Source organism: Phalangium opilio, unplaced genomic scaffold (assembly GCF_054372755.1).
Source record: "Phalangium opilio isolate 3A_F unplaced genomic scaffold, DU_Popi_V2 ptg000093l_1, whole genome shotgun sequence".
Lineage (NCBI taxonomy): Eukaryota > Metazoa > Arthropoda > Arachnida > Opiliones > Phalangiidae > Phalangium > Phalangium opilio.
In genome coordinates this window covers 4,656,262-4,668,989 of record NW_028324198.1, presented here as the reverse complement: position 1 = coordinate 4,668,989, position 12,728 = coordinate 4,656,262, and the positions used below count along the sequence as shown (strand labels likewise).

Below are 12,728 nucleotides of genomic sequence, written 5' to 3'. Positions count from 1 at the left end.
GGATACACTATTTATTTGAGCCGTATGGCACTGATGTGCTTGGAGAGAACTTCCCCGTCCGCCGTCCCCTCGAATCTTCTGCTGCCTTAATCCTTCCCTTTCACCGACCACCTCCTGACTGGGCTCGCCGCTGACGGTGTCCTGCTTCTGTCACCTGCTCAAGTGGCGTTTGTCGGTCCCACTGGCCGATCTCGTGTGCCATGACGGCGGTTCCGCAGGTTCAATTTGGAATATGATGGGGAGGGGCTCTGATAAGGCCCCCAGCTAGGTGTACGCCTAATCAAGGGTTCTGACATGCAAGTATTATGAAAAATCTTCAGAATGACGATGAATATGTATGAAATGCTAGAGATTTGTCTAAATTCTAATCTTAAACAACACTAGAATGTATAAACCCCATATTAAATCATATTCTCTAATCAACATGTTGAGAATAACAGCTTAGAATAACTTTTCTTTCTTTCTGAATTTAGGGCAATGATTTTCGTAGGGCCATTTTTAAAGATGGCGTCGATAATTTCAACTTCGAGATGTCCATTTTTTGTTGTTCATTACGTTAATAAAAATCATCTATTTAAAATAGGAATTTCAAAAAGATTTATATATTTGAAATATATTTAGTATTTCCAGCAGTCATTTTCGAGGATGGTGCCCAAACTATCAGTAGCACGTCTTCAATATTCAAGTATAATGTTTAGACAGTCTCCAACATAATTATTTCCAATTTTCATAATTTTTGAAACATATACTGTATCTACATGACATTGATGGCGGCCATTTTGCAACATGGCGGCCAAATTATCTGATAAATGGCTTCAATATATTACTATGAGGTTCACACAGCTCTGATTATCATACCTATCAATTTTCATAATTTTCCAACATTATGGTGAAATATACTGTACCTAGCATTCACGGCGGCCATTTTCCAATATGGAGACCAAACTATTGAACACAGAGCTGTAAAATTTGTAGTAAACGACAAAAAACGTTCCCACTTTCTAGGGTTCCCTAGAGCGGACCTAAAAGGAAGCTGATGCCGTTTTCCAAGGAGCACTATTTAAGGAGACGTAGCTGTATTTTAATTCACTAATAAGGATACTTTCACTCTCTACCCAACAAAATTAGTCCATGGGAAACGGCATTAGGTTTTTCTTCGTATTTTAACAACCAATTCCTATGCCGTGTTATTTAAGGAGATCTAGGTGCGATGAAAGTATTATTAACTAAAATTATAGCTATTTAAGTTCAAAATAGTCATTTTTGACTATGGATGATATTTTCCGAAGCTCTCCCACCAGAGAGAATTGAAGTGGGGAATAAAACACTTAGGTAGAAAGAGTGTCTAAAAACCACATGATCAGAAGTTACAGGCCAGTTCCGGTAGGTCTTTCATGTGACCGGAGCTAGCCTGAGTCAGTCGCCCGCTCGTGTGAGATCCAGCGTCATATGCAATGTTAAAAGCCAAAGCCTTCATTAATTTTCTCTGCTCTACCACTTGCCGAAGAGCGGCAAAATTATTCCGGTCAGAATCTGTTTGGCGTCTGGGACCTCCGCACGTTGCTTTCGTATAGGTTGTCTTACAGCTTCTGAAAAGTCTTTTTAGCGTGATTCAGCCAAACACGATTCTTAATAGGGGGTCCAAAACGATTTAATTAAAAAGTGATAAAACCGTTAGCTGTTTTCAACAGTATTTTCGGTTAATTTTCTAATCGAATCAGAAAGATTCGTAGAAAAATTGAGCCAAGAACAAATTTTGTACGTTTCTCTTTGCAAAATTAAATGAGGAGAGCCAAAGTGCCTCTAAACTGAGCCTTTTATTAAAGAGCCAGTTTTCACGGATTTGAGTAAAAACATCGAATTGATTTGCAAAAATAAGAGCTACGTTAAAAATGAGTTCTGAAAATTTTGACCAGAAAGAATTCCTTATGGGTTTTTCATCGTCAGTAAACGAACCTTTAGAGTCGTTGAACAATGATACTGACGATTGTGACATCATTTCTTTGCATAAACGCAATGATCAATCTGAAAGATTTGCTGATGGCTATGACTGTTCTGAAACATGCTTAACTGCAAAGAATTCAGTTCGAGGGGTTGAGGAATTAGCTATTGAGACCGATTGCACTAAAACCACGCCCATGGGAAGAGAATGGAACCCTTCTGGAAATGAATTACATGACAGTAATTTATTAGAAGAAAGGCACATTGTTGCCAAATTCCTTGATGGAGATGAAAATCCAAATTGTCCAGCAGAATCTGAGGGCGAAATTGGAAATTTCGCGCGTGATATTTGGGAACTTCAAAAACCCTTGCATATAAAAGTGGTATTTCAAGAAACCTAAAACCAGAAGAAGCGCTTAATATTTTAATGGACGTAAAGAATGGGATTATAAAAAATAACGTTTTGAGATTTTCCCAAAAAATTAAATTAAAGGGGGCGATAGTTTTTTACTTTGTAACGATGACATAATGAAGGAACGATATCTATATAATGACGGAATGCGATGGAGAAATTCTCACACTACCAAAACGTACCAAGACATCATCAAATTGTACTGCGATATTAGACCTGGATTTGAAAAAGCAGGTAGTAGGGAGTTTCAAAGGCATGTTTACACTCTTAAAAAGCGTTCGAATGGCCCATATCCTGTATTAATTCACCACAAAGGTGATGAAACAGTATGGGTTGATAGACCACATGGAAATTCAAAACAAAACAAAAAGTTACCTGGTATCCTACTAATCGATCCACGTTAAATAACGTGAAATCTAAAGTGAAAGGTCAAAAGAATGACCCAATAGAAACTTTTAGGGAAATAACGGCAGAGGTGAAAGTTGACCTAAAAAATCTTGAGAAAGAGGTCCAGCAACCGAAAGTTAGCGACATCGAAATAATGGCACTGCCGAGGAATACAAAACAGGCAGCGAACTTAAAATATTTGGCACGTGGAGCAAATAATATTTGTCCTGATTCAGTGTACTCGATAATAGCCTTGAAGGAGACCGAATTTAAGGACATTATTAGAGAAATAAACTTGGACAACGACAGTTTGACAATAGTCTTTGGTCAACCGGAAGCGGTGACTTTAGGTAAGCGACTTTTGAGCCAAACTTTAAGAGATGGCACAAATATTGAACAGTGTATAACTTACGATACAACTTTCAATATGGGTAATTTTTACTTAAGTACAGTCGTAATGCGTAATACGGAACTAGTCAATGACCCTATTTTTCCTGTCTTATTCATGATACACCAAAATAAATTCGGAGCCATTCATAAGAGCTTTTTCACGTCTAGTGCTGGAACTGGATTTTGAAACCTTGGGTAAAAATGTTCCCGTGGTCATCGATAGAGAAAAGTGTATCATCAAAGCTGTTAAACAAAGCTGTTCCGTGGCGTCCGATAATTTATTGTTTTGTCACAACCACATGAAAAACGATTTAAAATATTGGTTGCGTAGAAATGGTGGTATTACTTCAGACCTTAAAGGATATCGGCTTCATTAGGATGCCTTTATACAACGTGAAAACGAGGAACAGTTTGAAAAACAGCACGAGAAATATCGTAGCAAATGGTCGCAGCCTTTTTTGACATACGCCGATACGTTTTTGAGAGAAGACCTGAAAAATAATGCGATTGCGGCGCAATTCAAACGTTTTCCTGCGTTTCAATCAAAAACTCCAACAAACAATTTAAGCGAATCGTTCCATAGTGTATTAAAAGCGGTTTTAAAAATGACTCATTTGCAGCATTTTGCTTTGGACTCGTTCAGCAAAGCATACAAGAATATTTAGGGAGACCACACAGTGAAAGAGAACGTTAAAGATTGCAACTATGAACTGAAATTGAATTTCCGCTCAGAGAAGGATATAATCCAAGAGGTTAAATCTAAATTAAGCTCCTACACCGAAGTCGAACTAGAACATAGAGCTTCTACTGGGTTTTTGGCAGAAATGTGTTTGAAAAATGGACTAGTTGAGTTTTTTCAGCATTTGCTAGTTTACAAACTCGGAGATCCTTTTCATGAGAACAGAATAAACGTTGTTAATTCCATTAATATTGAGCGACCTTGTACGTGAAAGTGGGGAAAGAATCAGTGTTTCCACATTTTAGGTGTTGAAATGCTTTACCAAAGAACAGCTCCGTCTCCGAGAAATCCGAATTCTAAACTAAGTGATCGGTACAAGGCTACAACCACGGGGAAGCGTGGGAGGAAAAGTTATTATCCTCAAATTCTTGATTACAGTATATATTCTGGATGCTCCAGATTCTATTAATGCAAGCTGTAACGTAACAGATGATTTTTTTCCAGACAAATTAAAAACGCCTAAAGGTTTGTATAACGCTGATATTGGCTTTGAAAAATCTGATACGAATTCGGAAACATCTGCCAAGCCAAAGTTTAATATCGATATACCATTTTCTGACGCGGAATCCGTAGCTTCCAACTACCCTAGCGTGAAAACGGATTTGTAGGTTTCTGATGTGGAGTCAGAAACATCCGGCGAGGCTGTGGAAAATTCTGATGTGGAATCCGAAACAGGCAAGTATGTAAGATCGGATGTTAAAATTTCTGATACGGAATCAGAAACATCCGATATGGCTGTGTAAAAATTCTGAAGTGGAATCCGAAACATCCAAGAAATTCGATGTCCAAGTTTCTGATATGGAGTCCTAAGAACCGCCAGTAAAAATATCAAAACTCGCTGAAATTCCATTGCAAAAAATAACCCGGAAAGACTTCAAAGCAGCGAAAATGGTCCAAGTCGAGGACAAATTTCCACCTCGGAGCCCTTTACATGAACTCCCGAACATTCGACCGCTTTCGTTTAGTGTTTGGGGTTAGCGAGCTTTATGAAAAATTTCAAAAAGATAATGGCGCAAAAGAAATTAAAGAAAGTACATTACTAATTCATATTGCGCCCCCACAAACAAAAATTAATAATCATCTTTCCGAGTGGGTTCACGTCATGAAAAAATTAAAAGAAATAACAGCGTCCGATGCGCTTCAATCAGGAAGTTCAGTATAAGATAGAAACTATGAAGTCCTTTTTGATTTGGCTTTTAATTTATTTGATGTAATTCCTAATGAATGAGAGAGATGAAACATGCCTCTTGAGTAACCAAAGACCGAAAACTCATGTGACTTCCGATTATATATAGTGTTATACGTATATTATTTACTACGTAACGAGGAAGATATTAAATTACCTTTTACAAGCACATTACTCCGAAGATGGTTATTTAATTTAATCCAAACAAATTTTTTAAAAAAATCTTCAAAACCCTCTAGGAAAAACGTGATTGTTGGCAAAACCCAAGCAAATATGCAAATGGGGTTCGAAGAACGACATAGGGTTGCTGCTGACATGGCGAAAGACTTTGATTGGAATGATTTCTATTGCGACGGTAAATGCACAAAGGAAATCCTGAATGTGAGAGAGTATGAGTGTTTGAAACCTCAAGTATATATTGATGACAATTCATTGGATTATGCAGGCAAAGAGCTCTTGGATTTATTCGGAAGAAAAGGGGATTTTTTGTGGATACCAACATGTATTTATTGTTTAATGAGTCAGAAGGAAAACGAAAATCAAGTTTGTATACACTTTATGCGTAATCAAACCGATTTTTATATAAGAGAGACATCCTAATGATCCTTCCAAGAAACATGAACCCCTCGGATCATTGGCTCCTAGCAATAATTCGGAAAAACAGCATTATTTCTATATTTGATCCGTCAAGAACAAGTCAAGAGGTTATCGAGCCTCATGTAAAAAATTTGAAATTGATATCATTTTGGCAATTTAAAACGGATCTTAAGGTTGAAATCCAGTACGTCGAAGAATCCCTTCCAAAACAAGAAAACGCTTACAACTGTGGATTATTCCTTTTGTCATACGTGTACAATACTTTAAAAGGAGTGCCTCAAATGTCTTGGAAGCCTCCACCCGACAGCTCAAAAGGTCGGCAATGGATTTATCTTTTGATAGAGAGGTTCATGAAACGCATGGGGCGTGTTTAGGAATTTGGGTACGTTATGCATATCTGTAACGCAAATAAGCAATTGTACAATTTTGACAAATATAGAATGAAACTCAATATAAATTTTTAAAAAGCAAAAATGTCTTTATACGTAGTGAACCTTTCATAATTTGGGGGTTACCCCCCATTTCACCCAATTTAAAACGCCCAATTCCCATTTACCCAAACCTCATTTAACCCAATTCCCAGTTCACCTATCCCAATTTACCCAATATTGCATACCCAAAAAGACTCAAATAGAGTAGAATTTGATGGTTTTATTTATTTATTTTTTCATGACATAAGGGATACACTTACTTGAAGTGTATAACCGCTCCAAAGATGAAGAGACGTTCTCCTAACCAAACCAAACCTAACCTACATAACCCTAGCCCTAACTCAGAATAACGGGGACATATTTTACTTTCGAAGTTTTCCGCCATTCGACTTCCATATTTAATAAATTACACTGATCAACCGTCTCTTATATAATAATTTTAAAATATTGCTTTTTTAATGGAAAATACGAATTAATAAAACGGGTATGTTATTCGTGCCAAATTCCTGTGTTATCGCCTATTGTGGAAAACGGGAATTGGGAGAAATACATTTGGGTGAATCAGAAATATATGATTTGGGTTAAATTCTTCTGATTGGGACAAATGAGATTGGGTGATATGGGGGGACATCAATTAATTTGGGGATTCAAACCGCACGTGACGCCACTTGTTCACTTGCATTGGTTCAACAGTGAAGTTAACCCGACGCACATATAGAACTAAGTTTAATACTCTTTTTCAAATTGAAAGAGAAATGCAGGGCAAAACTTGCAAATAAAGTTTGCGTATATACCGAAGGGTCGGACGTTTGTCAAAATCCCGTACAGTTCGTTTGAAATCTCTCTTGAAAATCTCAAAATCCCGAAATCTTACCCATAAAATCTCAAAATCCCGAAATCTTACCCTTAAAATCTCAAAATCCCAAAATCTTACCCTTAAAATCTCAAAATCCCAAAATCTTACCCTTAAAATCTCAAAATCCCGAAATCTTACCCTTAAAATCTCAAAATCCCGAAATCTTACCCTTAAAATCTCAAAATATCGAAATCTCACGTCAAAATCTAAAAATCCCAAAATCTGAAAATCCCAAAATCCCTACCTTAAAATCTGAAAATCCCGAAAACTTCACCTAAAATCCCGAAATCTTACATTAAAATCTAGAAATCACGAAATCTTCACGTAAAATTCCGAAATTTCACCCTAAATATCGAAATCTGAAAATCCCCACGCTTATAATACACGTTTTGTATCTATTTAAAAGGGGAAGACACGGCGGTAAACCTCTGCCTTCCATTACGTTTTTGGCACCTGCGCTATATAAGAGTTCTGTATTACAATTTAGACTATTTTTCTCGATTTTTCTCCGGGAATTCACTAATTTACCGCCAACTTGGAATCTGCCGAAAATTGCCGAAAGTAAAAAACTCTACAATAGTACTTTTTCCACTATGCGTCGTCTGCTAGAAAACACCCTTTGGCTAGATTGACATGGCTTTCGACTTAGGCGGTAAAATAGAGTAGTAATTTGCAAATCAAAAGACTAGGCGGTAAAATCCAAAGAACCATGATTAAAGCTAAATAACGACTTCATTTGAATATAATAACGCAAGACCATTTAAATACGTTTAAATATTACAAATCAATGTAATTAAAACGTTTTCTCTCAACAAAAATGTCTGCGAAATAGTGGCGGTACAGTAGTGGGTTTATTTTCGGCATTTGGAAAAAAAAACTTAAAGCTAATTAACGACTTGAACAAGTTTAAATTAACCTTATAATGTTCTTTCAAAATTTTCGGGCATTAAAACATCACTTAAGTGGAAAAACTATACTTAAAATCCATTAAACTCCTCCATTGTCTAACACAGTGCCATTTAAACACGTTTAAATAATACTAATCAACGTAAATTCGAACGTTTACTCTCATAACATAACAGCGCGAAAACTTAGCGGTAAAATTGTCTCTTCACTTTCGGCATTTTCCAAAAGAAAGAAAGAAAGAAAAAACAACAATTAAAACTACTGGTTCTATCCAACCATTTAACGCCAAAAAATTAAATTTCGGCAATTTCCAGAAAATCCTAATTAAAGCTAACTAACTACTTAAGATAATTGTTTTCAAATACCAAATCGTTTTGCTAGTTGTACCAAACCACCTAGCACATAAATTTACAATTAACTTTAATCATTCTCGTCGTATTAATATTCTAATTTTAACATCAATTCAGTAGAGAATTCCCTTAATACTGATTAAGTTCCATCATCGTCTAATGCAAACGCCTTTTTACACCTTTAATCATTAATTACCAAAGTTAATTATAATTCAGTGACTTCGTTACGATTTATCTCATTCAAATAACCCGCTACAAAAACATGGCTGTCCAAACCAGGCGGTAATTTAGTGTATGGCCACTTTCGGCATTTTACAAAAATCACGTCAGATTAACTAGTCTACTCTAGAGCCTAGATGGCAAACCCATCGCCGTGAAACAGATCGATAAAAAAATGGCTGTCCAAAACAGGCGGTAACTTAGTGTATGTACACTTTCGGCAATTTGCAGAAAAACTCTATTTATAGCTAAATAACTAATCAAGAAAATTGTTTTCAAGTACCAAATCGTTTTGCTAGTTGTACCGAACCACTTAGTGCACAAATTGACAGCAATCACCATTAATATTATTTTACAATTATACTTAAATGACTTCGTTACGATTTGTCATATTCATATCTCCCAGCTGATTTAATAGCGCTACATGACAAGTCTTGTTTTCGCAAGGCCCTAACGTTGCATTATGCCCAAAACAACCACAGATAACTTAACAGATAAGGGGTAGTCATTGTTTAAAAAAATCATGAATCGATGTAAAAAGGAAATTTTTAATCGTAAATTTAAATTTAATAGGTATTATGACGAGCTGAGGAAGAGTGACGACTCGAAAGCTCCTGATTTTAAACTTTAAATAAAATAAATATATTTCTCCATGAAGTAGCAGACTTTTAATAAAACTTAGAATTTAATTAGTGATAAACCATGGATCAGAATTTTAACATCTACGATTATACCAACGACAGGAAAAGCGTGTCGGTATTCTACAGACTAAAGCATCTATTCAAAAAATTGGCGAAAACGACCAACCAAATAACCTTTTTACATCGATGCAAAGACAATGACGTTACCCCAAACGGTCTGAAGTGTAAAACAGCATTAACATCACAACGAATTTTCAAAAAAACTACGAGATTAGAGAAAACGATTTTAAAGGAAGCTCTGAATGACACACGCCGAAGACGAAGGAATATCATCCAAGAACTACAATACAAAAGGGAAACATTATGGACAACGGGTATGAACCAACAGACTTATAATTATTTATTGGACCAGTTACAATGTTGGGAACGGTGTAATTTTATACAATTTAAGAAGAGTCATACAGCAAAATTAAATAGATTAGTAATTACTAAATTAAACAAAGAAACCCAGAATAATTCCACAACCGTACAGAATGTAGTAAATCTCTCGGATCGAAATCTATCCCAAGGGGAAATGGCGCTTTTAGCCAAAGGTTTAACTTTTGGAATATGCCAAAATAAAGTAGACTTAGTTGATATTTGCGCACAAACGGAGGAACAGTTACGACATTTAAGAATAAATGACCAAACGAAACAGGACATAAGAAATTTAGTGAAACTTAATTTTGCTAAAACCTCAAATAAACTTAATTTAAATAAAAATGAAAGTAAAGCTTTGAAAATATTAAAAAATGACAAAAAAATAAAAATTGTGCAAGCGGACAAAGGGGGGAAGATAGTAATACTTAATACCAAGGATTATTCAGATAAAATGTTAAACATATTAAATTCAGAGGATTATATTAAATTAAAAGGGGACCCAACGGAAAAAATAGATAAAAAGATACACACCGTATTAAATGACGCTATAAGGAATAAAGAAATAGAGAAAGACAGGAAATTCGGCTACTTTCCCCCGATACTGAAACAACCACATATTTATGGATTGGTAAAAATCCATAAAAATGGTAACCCCCAACCTACACACGTGCCAAACGTTTAGTAAAAGTAATTACACCAATAATAGGTGAAAAGGAATATTCGATTAAAAATTCACAGGAATTTGTTTCGGATATAAAAAAACAAAGTTTAGATAAAGAGGATGAAATATGTAGCCTGGATGTAGTTAATCTTTATGGTTGTATACCAATTCCGTTAGCCTTACAAATTCATAGAATAAAACTAACATCAGAAAATAGATTAAAGGACAGAACTAACCACAATCTTAAAATTAGTAGAAATTTGTTTAAAGGACACGTATTTCATGTTTGAGGATAATTCTTACGCGCAACAAAAAGGCTGGCCATGGGCAATCCCTTATCAGCACCCATTGCAAACCTAGTTATGGAGCATATCGAAAACAGCATTCTGAAAAAAACTATAATTAAAAAACAAGTGAAACTATGGAGAAGGTTTATGGACGACATCTTTATCATTAAAAGTAAATCATTAGAGGTCGGGGAATTATTGGATACAGTAAATAAAATTCAAAAAGACATACAATTCACGTACGAAGGGGAAGAAAATAAATGTTGGCCTTTCCTGGATATTTTAGTAAAACATAATAATGGACAAATAACCTGCTCCATGTATCAGAAACCCACCCATGCCAAAATGTTTCTAAATTACCAATCATCACACAACAATAAAATTAGATTAGGTATTATAAAATCGTTCAGGGGAAAAATTGAAACATTATCGGATGAACCGCAGAAAGACAAAAATACTTTTAAAAAACAATTTATAGACAGTGGCTATCCAAAAGATTTAGTTTATCAAATATTTGACGATAATGTAATTCGGAATAATGTAAAAAAAGAAAAACCGGAAAATATCATATCATTACCATATATAAATGGGATAACGGAAAAAACCATTAGACAGTTAAAACAACTCAATGTAACATTAGTGAGTAGGAATAGCAATACCTTAAAATCACAATTAATAAAGAACAAACCGAAGATAGAAGAATTGAAAAAAAACAGGGGTAGTCTATGAAATTAAATGTAATTGTAATTTAACTTACGTAGGACAAACAAAAAAGACAAGTAAAAAAAGACAGACAGAATAAAGTAAAGTAATAAAGAGAGATATAAACAATGGTTTAGCCGTGCATGTAAAATCTGAAAACAATCATGAGATAAATTGGGATACGACGAAAGTCATATGCCAAGAAAAAAACTGGTATAGAAGAGGGTTCAAGGAAGCAGTTTATATGAGAGATAGGAGGAGATTGAACTTAGATAAAGTGCAAATATCTATAGGAGGATGGGGTGGTTTTAAAAATCTAAAAAACTTAACAGATAGTCATTGTTTAAAAAAATCATGAATCGATGTAAAAAGGAAATTTTTAATCGTAAATTTAAATTTAATAGGTATTATGACGAGCTGAGGAAGAGTCACGACTCGAAAGCTCCTGATTTTAAACTTTAAATAAAATAAATATATTTCTCCATGAAGTAGCAGACTTTTAATAAAACTTAGAATTTAATTACCAATATTATTAGTTCCTACTTATTAATCATAATTCCTACTTAATAATAATTACTGTTTTCGGCCTTTATCATTTATTCAATCATTATTAAATAGCTGTATTTTATTTATGTTGCAACGGACTACCCCTGGGAAAATTAATCTGGCCGGTCGTGAAGAGGGGAATTCCGTCACAGGACGTTAGGTAGCCCTGATTAAATTTAGGGGGACCTTGTGACAACGTTAAGTCTTAAAAACGGGAATTCTAAGGTAGGTCTAATTAATGAACTTCCTCCCGTTGGAATTTATAAAGAAATTATTCATACCTTCGGCTCATGTTGAAATCGACAAAAGAATTTAATGAAACTTGTTTAATTTTACAAAGAAAAATACTTCGCGAGAAGTTTCCCAAGGGACGACGGCGCGAGTGTTAAAACTTATCGCGGGTCGCGGGACAGAGCTTCTTTCCGAAGACGGCTTCCGAAGACTTGAAGAACAGGAGCGAGAGAGAGAGAGAGAGTCGTGGGTCTTACACGCGTTTTTATACAGAAATCATAAGGGGGGTAGAGAGAAGGAAGAAGGAGGTGACGTAGACGACGAAAGGAGCGGACATATTCCGAGGAATATGTCTGTCCCTTTTGTCGTCTGCAACGATTTCTGGACGAAACCGTTGCAAACGCCCCCTCGAAAAAAAGAGAAATAGGATAGAAAATTGAAAAGAAGAAAAGGGAAAGGGAAAAGCCCATTATCGTGATTTAACAAAACAAAAAGTCTTTTTTTTTCAGTTTATTTATTTTTTTTAAGGCGCGACGCGCGTGTTATAGATGCCGAGGTTGCGGTCTTTTTGTATGAACTTGCGTGGGCATAAAGATGATCTATGTAGACCCTCCGCCTGGCACGCGACGCATGTATAATTTTGTGGAGGGCGAGTGATGACAGGAAAACCTTTCGTGTCCACTGGGTAGAGTCGTACTAGGTCTCCTTGCGAGATATTGTCCCATGTAACGGGGAACATTTCTCTGTCCCTTGTGTTGCTCTCTGGTACGGCTGTTCCGGCAAAAAGAGTTTGTCATACTCGGACAGTTCGTATAGTCGATCTTGG

General features: G+C 35.7%; 1 long non-coding RNA gene across 1 annotated transcript in view; it reads right to left on the bottom strand.

Annotated features, from left to right (window-relative positions):
* The window catches only part of LOC149640701 (uncharacterized), a 30,921-nt gene extending 18,818 nt beyond the window's left edge, over positions 1-12,103 (bottom strand). The window contains exon 1 of the long non-coding RNA XR_016372233.1: positions 11,953-12,103. This is a non-coding gene — a long non-coding RNA (uncharacterized LOC149640701). The remainder of the gene's footprint in view (positions 1-11,952) is intronic.
* Between the last annotated feature and the right edge of the window lie 625 nt (positions 12,104-12,728).